Here is a 14,779-nt window from a genome sequence, read left to right as displayed (position 1 = left end):
TTTTGTTTTTAAGCCACTCTGTTTTAGTGTGATTTATTATGCAGCAACAGATAACTGATACAAACAGGTAGCAAGGTCATGAGCTGAGAATGAAAAGGGGTGGATGTGTTTGAAGTTTGCATCAAAGGTATGGCATGGAGAAAGTGTGAGATGGTATATCTGTGAGTGTCCTAGAATGGACAAGGGAAATACAGTAGGGTGCTGGAGAATGCTGAGTTCACTTGAAGTGAATAAACTTAACATACTTTATGAACTTAAAATAAGGCCAGTTAGAATGGTTGTGTGGTTTTTGCTCCAAAATGTTCCAGCTGTGCAGATACAGACAAAAAGTGGAGAGTTGAATTTAAATATGGGTGGCGAGGTTTTATCAGGTGAACATGATGAGGGTAGAGAGAGGAAATTGGACTAGGCATTTATTATAATCAATGAGGATGATTATAATAATAACCTGGGTACAGAGGAAACTGAGGCTGTGGCGACTCTGAGAGACTTTGTAAACATCAATGGATTGTTGGTCCCAGTGGGGTCAAAGAACTGTTGGGCCAAAGTTCTACAGGAAGTGAGCTGGTAAGATAGGAGCTGGGTTGCCGGAGAGTGCAATACTTGAAATTAAATCATGCAGAAGGCAATAGTTTTGTGATGTGGCAATTTGGCCCAGCTGAGTTTTTTTTTTTTTTTTTTTTTTTTTTTTTTTTTTTTTTTTTTTTTCCCAGAATTCCTTCCCTGCCTGTTTCTATTTAGGGAGGGTGGTTGTGAAGTAGCAGCCATTTTGTTTTTATGCTCAAAAGGTTGGGCAGGATGCTTTGGTAGCTCGCATACATTGTTACTTCTCTGCTGGCTCATTTGATGGCTATGGGGCAGCAGCTCGGCCTGCCACCACCTCTAGGTGTTTCTTCAGCTTCTCCAACCCCAAGGCTGGGTGAGTGTTTGCTCCTTAATGAGGTACACTAGCTTTTTCTGCAGGATGCCTATGTTATCAAGGTTGGAGGCAGCGAGAGACTGGTTGGGTTCCAGTCTGTCCTCACAGGTTTCAAGTTGTCCTTACTTTTCTCTACTTTATTTCCAGCCTCCCTTTTTAACTATATGCTCTGTGGACTTCAGGCTGCAGCCTCTGACTTGAAGACAAAAAAGCCTTACAGAGAATGAGTAGCCGGCTCTCTCAAGTCTGTATGGTTCAATCCCTGTTAATCTATCATCTAATTTGGCTAATCTTTAGTGCTGCTGTTTCTCTGAATCTTAACTGACATAGAGGGGATACTGTCTTAGTTATAGGTATTGATAACAAACTCCAGGATATAAAGATGTAAATGAGGGGATGGGGAAGAGTAAACAACAGGCTTATTGGAAGACAGAGGTCAAGCAAGTGAAATGCAAAGGTATTGCAAGGACTGTCTTTGTGGACATTGAACTCACCAAAAATTAGGACCAAAATAGTGTTGGAAAGAATAATACCAAACCCAGAAGCTAAAATCCTCAAAAACTGTGGAGTCCCCATTGAGAGGCTCTGGATATAACAGCTATAAGGAGGTGGAATCGGTGGTAGTGTCTGATGGCACAAGCTTTTAAGGGAGAGTTTACAGAGGCAGTTGTATGGGTGTGCAGTATGGCAATGGTGTAGACTAGACACAAATTAGTATTAAGGAGGAAAGCTACTAGGGCGCGTGGTTCCAGGTGTGTGGAAGAGTAAACACGTTGCTAAGTCCTGCAGCTCCTTTTATGCAAAGTCACTTTCCTCTTTTAGCAGGCCCAGCACTTTTCTGACCAGGTACTATTGTGACTTGACTTTAATTATTGGTCTGGTGATCAGGAGAATAATTTTAGATCATCTCCAAGGGTGAAGTGAATCTAGTTAATGGAGAAAGGTATGTGGTGATGAATATCAGTTGCAGCCTCAAGACCAGCTGCATCTAATGACAGGTGTGCAGGCCTCTTGCTTCAAGGTAGGGGGAGCTCTACAGGCCTATTCCAGCCTCTTGGGTCCCTATTGTGTTGTCTCCGGATCCTGTTGCCTTTGTATCTCAGTTCTCCCACTGCACTCCCCTGTGTTTCCTAGTTCCTTACTGGAGCTGATCCTGAGAGCACTCCCTAGTAAACCTTCTGCATGGATAGCTCAGTCTTGAAGTCTGTTTCCTAGGGAAACTGGCCAATTCTCTTGTTGAAATACATCCCTCTCTCTGCTTCTGGGACACCACATTCTCTTGGATCTTACCCTGACTCACTAGCCCCTCTTTCTCATTTTCTGGGTTTTTCTTATTTCCCAGGTATGTAAATATTGGCTTTTTTTTTCTTTACAGTCACTTTGAAGTGATATCATCCTGACTCATGGTTTTAAATACTATATATAAAAATGGACTGAATAAACCTGGGTCACTATATTAAGGAGAGGAGCCCACTTTTGAGGTTAATCATCATGAATTTGAAAGGAGACTAGTTGGCAAGATTGTCTGACATTTTTTTCCATGGTCATTTTCAGCTGTCTCATCATAAATAGGCATTTATTCATTCAAAAAATGTTTGTTCAGTTTCTTCCTTGCATCAGGCATTTTTTTTTCTTAGAGGAAACAGTAGAGAACAAAATAGACCAAAACCCTTGTCCCTGTGGGGTTTATATTCTGGTAGACATGATCCATTCAGTGGTCCACATTGGCCAGTGGGTAACCCACAAAAATTCTTTGAGCTTTAGTGTCCTAAACTGCTTATTGAAGAAAATAACATCCATCTTGCAGGTATGCTGTATGTTTAAATGAGAAAATATGTAAAATACTTAGAATCTTATATGTAGTGGGAATTCAACAAATAGCAGTCTATTTTTAGATCTTAGTTCATATATATATATATATTTTTGTTACAGCCTTAGACTTAGTTGTTTCTTATAACTGACTGGGATTTCAAATGTACTTTAATCCAACATATTTGTCTCACAACATTAAAAGAGTTCATTCTATTGATAAATATTTAATGAGTTTCTACTTTGTGCCAGGCACACAGGAACACAATGCAGCTTTTTATTCTCTTTCCCTTGCAGGTGAAATGACGAGTTAATATGCTTTGTACCCTAGAGCATGTTAAAAGAACACTATTCTCAACATTTGATGATCTGCCCTGTCATTTGTCTTGAACAGCCAGTTATGTTGAAAGATGGCTTTCTCTGTGAACTCCCCAAAGTTTTCACAATTTGCATCTCAGCTTTCAGCTGGCTACAATCCTCCCACCAGAATCTAGATTCTTAAAATTTAGTTTATCCCTTTCCTCTTTTGAATTAATTTTTAAAAACACACCCATAGACAATTTTACCATGGTTTCAAATTTCTAGTGGTATCTTAAACACTAACCAGTATTTTGTAGCTCTCTGCTTTTAGCCTAATCTATTCCATCTTTGCTTCTGCTTCCTCAACCTGGCTTCCTTCTGGTGAATAATTCTTCACAGGTTCTCAGTTCCTCAGTTCTCTTTCATTCAGTAGGATCTCTCCATTTGTTCCTTGGTTCTTATGCTTTTCCTTCCTGCCTCTTCTTCCATGCCTCCCCAGTATGGTGTTTCTCCCACTCTCTACACTTCCATTCTTTTACCCTTTCTACTGGAATTGTTTCCCAAGTCTGCTTTCCAGCCAGCTTCCCGTTAACTGCTCTTTCACTGTCTAGCTCATTCTTGCTCATATTTCTGATTATATTCTCCCCGTCCTCCCCATCTTTTCTCTTTTCTCCTTCCATCTTCCTGCCTTTCCTCTCTGATTCTCTTTTAACTACTGTTAATTAGGGCTACTTTATTTCAGAGGGTTAGAGAAGTATAATGAGACATGGACAAGAAGGAGCCTCGGGTCTTTATGCTTCAAAGCTTTATTCATTTATCTTTTTCCTTTGGATGTGAAGACTGTTTCTACTGTTATTTCTCATGGGTGTCAATATCCAACTTCTATTCCCTTTGCTATGTGGAAAAAATTTTTATCTAAGATTCAAAGACAGTCTTATTGCTAGAGAAAAATTTCATTTCTCCTGAAGATCTTGCTGCATTTTCAATGATTTTTCTGGAATATTCTTTATATACTATATCCCTTTTTACTTTTTTTTTTCCTGTCCTGACCCAAACTATAATCTGAATACTGACAACATCCTTAAACTGTAGTTCAGGATTTTTCCATATTTATTAACTTTCAAGTTTGAAAACAGTATGAACAGGTTTGGACCTAATTGCTTCTGTGTATTAGTCTTTAGGCTTTGTGTTAGTGAGACTACATAATCTATGAGGCTGATGTCTCGGACATTTAGCTTTTTGTGATGTTATTTCATGTTGAATTTATAATTTATAGATGGCAGTGTAAGCATTTTGCATAGAATATGGGGTTAAGGTGTGATAGGGTTTGGCTGTGTCCCCACTCAAATATCATCTTGAATTGTAGCTCCCATAATTCCCACGTGTTGTGGGAGGGACCTGGTGGGAGATAATTGAATCATGGGGGCAGTTTACACCATACTGTTTTCATGGTAGTGAATAAGTCTCACGAGACCTGACGGTTTTGTAGGGGGGGACCCCCTTTCACTTGGTTCTCATTTCTCTCTTGTCTACAGCCGTGTAACTCATGACTTTTGCCTTCCACCATGATTGTGAGGCCTCCCTAGCCACACTGAACTGTGAGTCCATTGAACCACTTTTTCTTTATAAATTACCCAGTCTTGGTATGTCTTTATCAGCAGCGTGAAAATAGACTAATACAGGGTGGAAGCCCAGAAGGAGCTAAACTAATTATTTTTTCTCTTGCTTTCTGCTTCTTTACTGTCTGAGATCTGATTCCATTTTTTTCTTCCAGGAGATAAAAAAAGGAAAAGGAAGAAAGAGGGGAAGTAGAAAGATGGTGGGCAGGCAGCTGTAGGAGATTTTCAAGTGCTCAAATGAAGGGAGTAAATGGAAAGATTATCAACAGCTATTCCAAATTTTTCTTTCCAGTGGGTTACCTCCATTCCTTAGAGGTTTTAGTGTTGGCCACTTGTATTTTAAAGGTTTGTTGGCCCCCAAACCTGCTTCTTTCATGGGGCCAACATGAATTGGTTTCTATTCAAGTGAGATTAGAGACTAAAATTTAGAGCTTTATTTACAAGCTACATAGATGAAAAATAGACTTTAAAATGTGTAGTTGTCTAATCGTTTAGTCAGTTAGCTAATTGGAAACAGCTGTGATAGCTCCAAGGCAAATGTATACCTTATAAAAGTCAGATGAGACCTACATGATAGGGTACCTGAAAGGTAGGCTTACAATACAGAAGAGGGAAGGGCTGTGTGCAAACATATTTTTTGTAAGAATTATATCAATTTATGAGAGATGACAGATTTATTTTTTAAGAGGTCAATTTCAGCTGCAGAATTTAAATCTGAAACTTTGACTATCCAGTAACAGACTGAGCCAGCATTTAGCAAAGCAATGAAGCAGGGAGGATCTTAAAGTCTTTAGCTTTAGTTTGGGATGGGGGTTGGCACACTTTTACTATACATGGCCAGATAGTAAATATTTTAGGCTTTTCAGTACACATGGTCTATGTAGTAACTACTTGTGTAAAATGAATATTAGTACACATATGCCTTGGGATGCAGGAAATTTCAGATGATATCATTAGCATTTTGGTGGGAGCAAATAAAGGTAAAGGCAAAGTGCTTGGTTTACAAACTTGAAAAGCTTCCTTAGGGTATTCCTTTATACAACTTAAATGTGTTGGAAACCATATAAATGAACAGGATGCTCTCCTCAAATTTAGGACTTCCTTGGAAAAGCCATATGGAATAGTGTGTTTCAAATAACTGACTTGTTTTTCTTTCTCTTGTCCATTAGAATATCCCACTGTAATATGCTGCATTACTTTAATAAGGGTCAAATCAGAAGTAGATTGTATTCTTGTTCCATTTTTGCACAGAACAATTTTGGATAGTAGGATTAATTCTGGTTTTCTGTGGTGTTTGGCTGTTTACTGGGGGAATTTGTTGATAATGTTTTAAAAGTATACGTTAGTGTTTAACTCTCATTCATACCAGTGATGCGTTTGGAAATAATAATGTGATTCACTTACTGTTACCCTTAGAATTCTAATCAAACTTATTTTAATACCATATGGAGAGTCATGGGTTGCAGACTATAATATAATCAAGGGAAAATAAGATTTCTAATAATCCAATTGCATTTGTCAACTGCTCAACTTATTGGTGCAGAACAATGCACAGGACTGTAATAAGTGGTACTATTTGGTAAGGGGAAGAAGAAGCCAAAAGTAATGTTTCCTATGACATATCAGAAGGTATTGTTTTTAAAGATTATATCTATGACTACTTATCTATATAAATTCTTACTCCATGTAATATTTTACTGGAAAGAAAGTTAATGTGGTATAATAAAGTTTAGTATTTAATAAAGTAATGTAATTAAAGTAATGTAATAAAGTTTAGTATTAGTTATCTTAATGGAAACCACTTATAGAAAATAACTATAGTAGGCATTTTGATCCCAATGTTATAAAGTTGACTTAGCCAAAATATGTAAGATTGCATTAAACTTTTGTAAGTGGTCCCCAATATTTCAAGAAACAAATGTGTGAATTGAAGAGAAGTCACTTTATTTTTCTGGGGAAAACATATAATTCTTAGAAATGTCAATTTGTCTATATTGACAAAGCTTGCTTCTTTTTCACATAATTTATCTTATTGTGGAGCCTGTCAACTAGGAAGAGGTGAAGACTAGACTGCAATGCAGTAAGACAAGGCATTTCTTGGGGTCTTAGAAATTGCAATTTGAGAGACAGACTGAGCTAGAAACTAAATTGTGTTCTGAAGAGAGGTAGGATGGTAGAGATTTGTAAAAGGATGCTGAGGGTAATCACAAGTTGTTTTGAAAGTTATCACTGGTGAAAGTGGTTGGCTTAGTACATGAGTCCACAGTTCATTGGTTGTCACCGTTTAGGACTTGCAGCATTGGTGAAATTCAGCTGTTTTCCAGGATGTTGTCATGGCGGTGTGACCCAGTTCAAATGTTAAAGACAAGTTCCTGTTTTGCAAGGTTTCAGGTCACGCAGGTAGTTCCTAGAATGGCTTCCTGACTGCATTTCAAGGCTCTGAACCATTTTGTATATCACATTTCACAATGATATGAATGATAACCTGAAAAAGAGAACCAGGTCTCTTTTTCTTAGAATAATAAAGACCAAGGGAGATCAATATTTATTAAATCATAAGCTCCAAGATATTATACTAGACAGCACTACATGAGGGAAAAATGATGAATCAAGCATAATGGTTTTCGTAAAATACGTACAAAAGGAAATAACAATATATGTTAAATAATGTAATTTACAGCTAAAGGCACAAGAGAAGAAATGTCTTTGGGCAATTGTAAATGATAATTAATAGTCAATTAAATTCTACAGATAATTTCCTATTTAATTCTTGTGGATTGGCCACTCAGATTTGCAGCCCTAGTTGTGAGAACCTTCCTAAATCTTTGCCCCATGTGAGGTATGAGAAGGTAAGGTTAGTATTTTCTCACTTATGGAGTTAACTAAATAATCACATAGAAACAGCATAGAATGGTGTTTAGCAATGGCCGGGGGAAGGAGGAAATCAGGAGTTGTTCAATAGATATAAATTTTTAGTTATACCAGATGAATAAGTTCTAGAGATGTGCTGTATATCACAGTGCCTATAGTTAACAATATTGTTCACTTAAAATTTTTAAGAGGGTTGATCTCATGTTATTTTTAGCACAAAAACCCTCCAAACAAAAACAACAAAAAACAAAAGGGCATTTAGAAATGTCTGGAAGTGATGAATGTTGATTATCTTGATTGTGGTGATGGTTTCACGGGTGGGTGCATATGTGAAGTTGTATCAAGTTGTATACATTAAGCAAGTGCAATATTTTGTACATCAACAACAAAATATAGATTCCTGCTTGCCATAGGCTGCAAGGAGGGGAGGAGATAGGAGATGGAAGAGATTGCTAATGGGTACAGGGTTTCTTTTTTACGCATAATGAAAATGGTCTAAAATTGATTGTGGTGGTGGTTGTCCAACTCTGTAAATATACTAAAAACCATTGAACTGTATACTTTAAATGAGTGAATTTTATGGGATGTAAATTGTTAATAAAGCTATTTTAAAAAATAGATTTCTGTGTATTCTGCTGTGTGGCTGAATGAAGCTTCTGTTTTTTGTCGTGATAGATGACAAAAGCCAGCCATGAAGACCGGTTTCAATCATTTAGAATTTTCATGTTATTGTTTTGATATCTAGAAATTGTAGGGGAAATTTGCTATCTTTGCCTGTTTGGTAGCAGGACCTGATTTCTCTCTGGAAGATTATAACCTTGCTTGGTCTTGGTCCATGTGGTTTGGATAGCACAGGGCCACCTCCAACTCCTGGCCTGGCTAAATCAGAGTCCTCCCTGGATATTTACTGAATGTATCAGGAAAAGGTGTCCTCCCTCTACTGAGGCTGCTGAACTGGTAATCTGTGGAGCTTGAAGTTGTCATTAACATCTTTCTCACCTTGTTGGGAAAGCCCAGTTGAAAGTATAATCGGCACATAGAAGAGGGGGGAGATAAGCTGTCTCTATGGCATATGGAGCCCCTTGATCTACCACTCCTGGGCTTACTAAATACAGAAGTCATACATTATTTTTTAAAGAAATAATCTGGTCCTTAGACAAAGGGTTTCCATCACTTGTAATTTATTTCCTCACCTTAGAGCTCTTTCTTTAAAAATTTAAGGTAGAAATTCTCTTAATCTGAGTTTTTATTTGATGCTCTGTAGGAAATAGTAATGATCTTAAATGCTAGATCTCAAGTCTGGGTTCAGTCTGAAACTTTAGTTAACATGTCTAGTATGTTCAGCTTTTTAGAAGTTTATATATGGAGTAATTGTGAATCTGTGTCTCATACTTCCTACTCAGAAATGTCAATTTTGTTCATAATACCACACATTATAATGCAATCCAAACTGTGTTATTCTGGTTGATTAAAAACAAACTTAAGCACATTAAAATTTTAAAGCACTTATTTGAGCATTCAATGACTCCTGAATTGGGGTGGCATTAATCTGCAAGCAGCTCTGTTGGGAGGGGTAAAATGGGCAACTTTTATACAGTATTCTCCCTTTATTCATGAGGAATAAATTTCAAGACACTCAATGGGTGTCTGAAACCAAGGGTAGTAACAAACCTTATGATATACGCCATGTTTTTTAATGGATACACACTTATAATATTTAATAAATTAGTCACAGTAAGAGATTAATAACTAAAATAGAACAATCATAACCATATACTATAAAACCAGTTTTATTAAAATATTAATATTTTCAGACCACAGTTCACTGAAGGTAACAAACCACGAAAAGCAAAACTGGATAAGAGGGGACTACTGTAAAGAGGTTGCAGAAGCAAGGCAAAGAACAGTGTTGATTGGTTAGAGCGGAAAGTTCCTAGTTAGAGGTTAGTGGATTTCTGACTAGTACAATTTCTTTAATTTGCTGTTTACATTAGGCTTTGTTTTGTTCACATAGGAATTTAAAGTGCCAGAGCCACCCGGGTCTAATGGCTACCCAATTAGAATTTTTTTAAACATGGTCAAAGGCATGTGAAGCTTATTCTGATAAGTTTATAATTCTAGTAATACATTTAAAATAACTTCTCCCTCACACCTCATTACATACAAGGTATTGGGAAAAAATATATGTATTTTAAGCTCTTAGCCTATTCCTATATTGTCTTATACTGCTACTAACACAGGCATGCTAACCCTTTGAAGGGATGTTTAAGCAATCTAATGAAATTTTGCTTGAAAGGGACAATTTTTTAAGAAAATGCTTTAATGTCAAACACAAGAGTGGGATATCTTAATATATATCAGCAATTGACCATTTTCTTTAGTAACACAAAGGAAAATAGAATGACTTTAAAATCTCTTTGTCCTTTGAACGCTGAATTTAGGTTTGACCAAATGTTGTATTTGTACCATTGATTTATCTCGATATGAATAAGAATTGTGACCTCAGAAATGCAAGTCAGCCATCCAGGCAGGTAGTAAGATAGAGCAGCAAGCCATCCTGGTAAAGGGAGAAGGGCGGAGGACTTTAGGGTCAGGCATTTGATGTATCTCTAAGTGTAATTACCCGACTCCAGTTTATGGTGAGGAGAGGAGGGGGTAAAGGGAAACAAAGGGTGAAGAAAAAGATGGAAGTAGTAATGCTCACCTAACAGTTGACTATATCACCTGAAGTGCTTATGAACCCGTTTTGGCTTTAGAAAGTTTCTTCAGACATGGATGCTCACCTGTAAGTCTCTCTGTGTGAAAGAGATGGAAAGATTGTGTGGTGGGCGGGGGTTCTAAATCCCTGTTCGAACAAGGTCACCTCTGAAAGCTCCTTGGAGTTGGAGGAGCTTTCCGTTTGTCTTCTGGTGGGAGGGAGAACTTCTAGGGAGAAACATGTACAAGCACTCACTCTTTTTGTCATGGAGGTGGGTACAATGTGTTTAATGTGTTCTAAGGGCTTCTTACCTGTTTAGATCATGAACTACAAATTAGTTGAGAATGAACCAAGTACATTAAAGATATATAATTATAACCTAGAAGTATAAACTTATTAGAATAAGCTTCATATGCCTTGAGGAATGCATTTAATAGGTATTCCTGTATTTAGGCATGGCTATATTCACTTTATCCAAACAGACAACTTCCATTAAGTTATTTCATTGTTTGCCTGGTAAAGTTACTGGAACTGTAGTGACCTTCAAATAACAGAAGAAGTTAATCTTAGATTTGTTGCTTATTTACCTGACAAGAGTAAAATAACTTTCTACGTATTATACACATAAAATCTTTTAGCTCCTACAATCAAATTAACATATTCACTTCAGTTACCTTTTTTTTTTTGTGATGAGAACTGAAGCTCTCATATCTCATCACATTTCAAGTATACGTTAACTACAGTCACCATGCTATATATGAGGCCTCCAGAGCATAGTAGTCTTTTTATATTTGTCAAATTTTATCTTTAATTTTTTTAACTTTTAAGTTCAGGGGTACAAGTGCAGGTTGTTACACAGATAAACTTGTGTCAGGGGGGTTTATTGTACAGATTATTTCATCACCCAGGTATTAAGCCCAGTACGCATTAATGATTTTTTCCTAACGCTCTCCCTCTGAAAGGCCCCAGTGTGTGGTTCCCCTCTGTGCACATGTGTTCTCATCATTTAGCTTCCATTTAGGAGTGAGAACATGCGGTATTTGTTTTTTTTCCTGTATTAGTTTGCTAGGAATAATGGCCTCCAGCTCCATCTGTGTCCCTGCAAACGACTTAATCTGTTTCTTTTTTATGGTTGCATGATATCCCCTGGTATATCTGTACCACATTTTCTTTAGCCCATCCAGAAATATTTGACCTAGCAATCCCATTACTGGGTATGTATCCAAAGTAATATAAATCGTTCTATTATAAAGACACATGAACATGTGTGTTCATCGCAGCAGTATTCACACTAGCATGGTCTTATAACTGCAAGTTTGTATTCTTTGACCAACATCTCCCTCCCTGACCTTCTATGCTATACCTGTGAGTTCAACTTTTTAAGAATTCACATATAAATGAATCATGCAATATGTCTTTCTGTGTTTGGCTTATGTCACTTTGCATAATATTCTTCAGGTTCATCCATGTTACAAACGAAAATTGTTTCTTCTTTTTTTTTTTTTTTTGAGATGGAATCTCACTCTGTCACCCAGGCTGGAGTACAGTGGCGTGACCTCGGCTCACTGCAAGGTCTGCCTCCCGGGTTCACGCCATTCTCCTGCCTCAGCCTCCTGAGTAGCGGGGACTACAGGTGCCCACCACCACGCCTGGCTAATTTTTTGCATTTTCAGTAGAGACGGGGTTTCATCGTGTTAGCCAGGATGGGCTCGATCTCCTGACCTCGTGATCCGCCCGCCTAGGCTTCCCAAAGTGCTGGGATTACAGGTGTGAGCCACTGTGCCTGGCTGAAAATTATTTCCTTTTTAAAGGTTGAATAATTTGTGTGTACATAGAATATACATATCCTATTTTGTGAATGTATATATGAGAGACATGTATCATAGACTTACATGTGGAAGATATGGAAACAACCCAAGTATCCATCAATGAATGCATAGGCAAATTGTGTATACACACCACAATTTATCCATGCATTCATTGATGGATACTTGGGTTGTTTCCATATCTTGGCTGTTGCAAATAGTGCTGTAATGAATGTGCTGTAATGAATGTGAATTATCTTTGAGATAGTGATTTTATTTCTTTTGTGTATATGATGCACATATGATGGTCCCATAAAATCATACCACATGTTTATGGTACCTTTTCTATGTTTAAATATGTTGAGATACACAAACGCTTACCATTATGTTATGATTGCCTACAGTATTTTTTACAGTAACATGCTATTCAGGTCTGCGGCCTAGGTGTGCAGTAGCCTATAGAATCTAGGTTTGTGTAAGCATACTCGATGACATTCATGTGACGAAATTGTCTAAGGAAGCATATCTCAGAATGTATTTCTGTTGTTAAGTGATGCGTGATTATATACCAAGAAGTGGGATTGCTGGATCATATGTTAGTTGCATTTTAATTTTTCAATGAATCTTCATACTGTTTTCCATAATGACTGAACCAATTTACATTTCCACCAACAATGTATAAGGGTTCCCTTTTCTTTACATCCTTAACACTTATCTTTTGACTTTGATAATAGCCATCGTAACTATGTGAGGTGGTATCTCATTGTGATTTTTATCTGCATATCCCTGATGATTAGTAATGTTGAGCAACTTTTCATTTACCTGTTGGTCATTTGTATGTGTCCGTGCTGCCCAAAGCAATCTACATATTCAGTGCAATCTCTGTCAAAATTCCAATGGAATTTTTCACAGAAATGTAAAAAACAATTCTAAAATTCATATTGAACCACAAAGACCTGGAATAGGTAACACAATCTTGAACAAGAACAAAGCTATAGGCATCATACTTCCTGACTTCGAATTATATTACAAAACTGTAGTAATCAAAACAATATGGTACCAGAGTAAAAACAGACATATAGACCAATGGGACAGAATAGAGATCCCAGAAATAAACTCATGCATATATTGTCATCTAATCTCTGACAAAGCCAGCAAGAATATGCCACAGGGAAAAGATAGTCTCTTCAATAAATGGCATTGGGGAAACTGGATATCCACATGCCAAAAAAAATCTGATTTCACCATACATAGAAAGAAACAATGGATTAAAGATTTAAAATCTGAAGCCATAAAACTTAGAAGAAGATATAGAGGAAAAACTCTATGACACTGATGTTGGCATTGATATTTTGATATGACACTAAACGTACAGGCAACAAAGGCAAAAAAGAGTGGGACTAAATGCAACTAAAACATTGCAGCATAGCAAAGGGAACAATATGAGAAGGCAGCCTATAGATTAGAAGAGAATATCTGCAAACTGTATAGCCAATAAGGGGTTAATATCTAAAATATACAAGGAACTTGTACAACTCAATAGCAAAAGAACCAATTTAAAAAATGGGCAAAGAACATAGATATTTTTCTCAAGAAAATATTTCTTCCTCTTGATGCGCATGTTCTCAGAAGACAATTTTTTAAGGGATATTACAAAATGTAAATTCATATTTGTGAAAATTGCTTAAAATCTAGAGGAGCAACAGTTCCCTTTATACAAACATTTATTTATATACTCTACATGTCATATGCCAAGTTATGTCATATTGGAAATAATCTTATAAAAGTTGTGTCTTTGATAGCTTATGATAGGGGAAACTATCCATTGCATGGCATAAAGATCACGTGAGACAAACAGTGCAAGAATTTTTCTTGATTTCAATAGCTTGGGACCCACTGTGAATATATAACGGCAAATTATCTTCCTCACTGACTCATTCTCATAGGCATAGCAGGGTCTACTTCTCCCCCTCCCTCAGTTTGGAGCCTAAGAAATGGTAGTTACCTAGCAAAACTGCAAAGCTAAAATCTCTGCTAATTGGCAACACTAATTACTGTTAGCTGGGGATGTAATGTTCAATATTTACTGTGTTATAATTAATGCAATATTACCAATTTATTTTAACGTCTATCTGATTTATGATGAAACATTTAACTTAGTATTTGGAAAGTGAAATACCACATACCTGATGCATAACACATTTTAAGTTACTTGGCTCTAGTTGATAGCTCCAGAATGAATGTACTTATCTGTAGGTATTGTGTAAAGTCTAAGCATAGCTATCAGTGTACTGGCATTCATTTTGAAAAACAGATTTCTGGACCATTTTAGTCCATGCTAAATGCTGAGTCATTTCTGCCTTCTCCCTGGTTGTGGGGTGGCCAAATGACCTGTTTTCTAATGGATAGGGCTGTATCTGCACTGCAGGAAAACATTTTTAGTGTCGCATTTATGAAAGTATGCCATGAGGCCAGTACGTGTCCTTACAGGAAAGATTTCCTGATGTGCTTATGCAAATTCAAACACTGCAAGCATGTCCTGAATTGGGAACCACATACTGACTTCAGGCTTCTAACAAAGGATATTGGAAGGAAGGGGTATGGGACTGAGCATCTCAGAAGAGTGTTTGGAAACAGAGAAGCCAATTTCAGTAGTATCTCAAGGGGTGCCTTTCTAAGAAGACATGACAAAGCTTTTCTCTGTTTCAAGCAGCAGTAAATAAGCTGTAATTCCTGTAAAGTTTTCCCAGTACATATT

The 14,779-nt window shown here is 37.1% G+C and overlaps 1 long non-coding RNA gene across 1 annotated transcript in view; it reads left to right on the top strand.

Moving 5' to 3' along the window:
- The first annotated feature begins 668 nt into the window (after positions 1 to 668).
- The window catches only part of LOC134731973 (uncharacterized), a 57,278-nt gene continuing 43,167 nt past the window's right edge, over positions 669 to 14,779 (top strand). Inside the window, exons 1-2 of the long non-coding RNA XR_010114731.1 lie at positions 669 to 919; positions 4,564 to 4,626. This is a non-coding gene — a long non-coding RNA (uncharacterized lncRNA). The remainder of the gene's footprint in view (positions 920 to 4,563; positions 4,627 to 14,779) is intronic.

The sequence above is a fragment of the Symphalangus syndactylus genome, chromosome 19 (assembly GCF_028878055.3).
Source record: "Symphalangus syndactylus isolate Jambi chromosome 19, NHGRI_mSymSyn1-v2.1_pri, whole genome shotgun sequence".
NCBI lineage: Eukaryota > Metazoa > Chordata > Mammalia > Primates > Hylobatidae > Symphalangus > Symphalangus syndactylus.
This window is presented reverse-complemented; position numbering and strand designations above follow the sequence as displayed.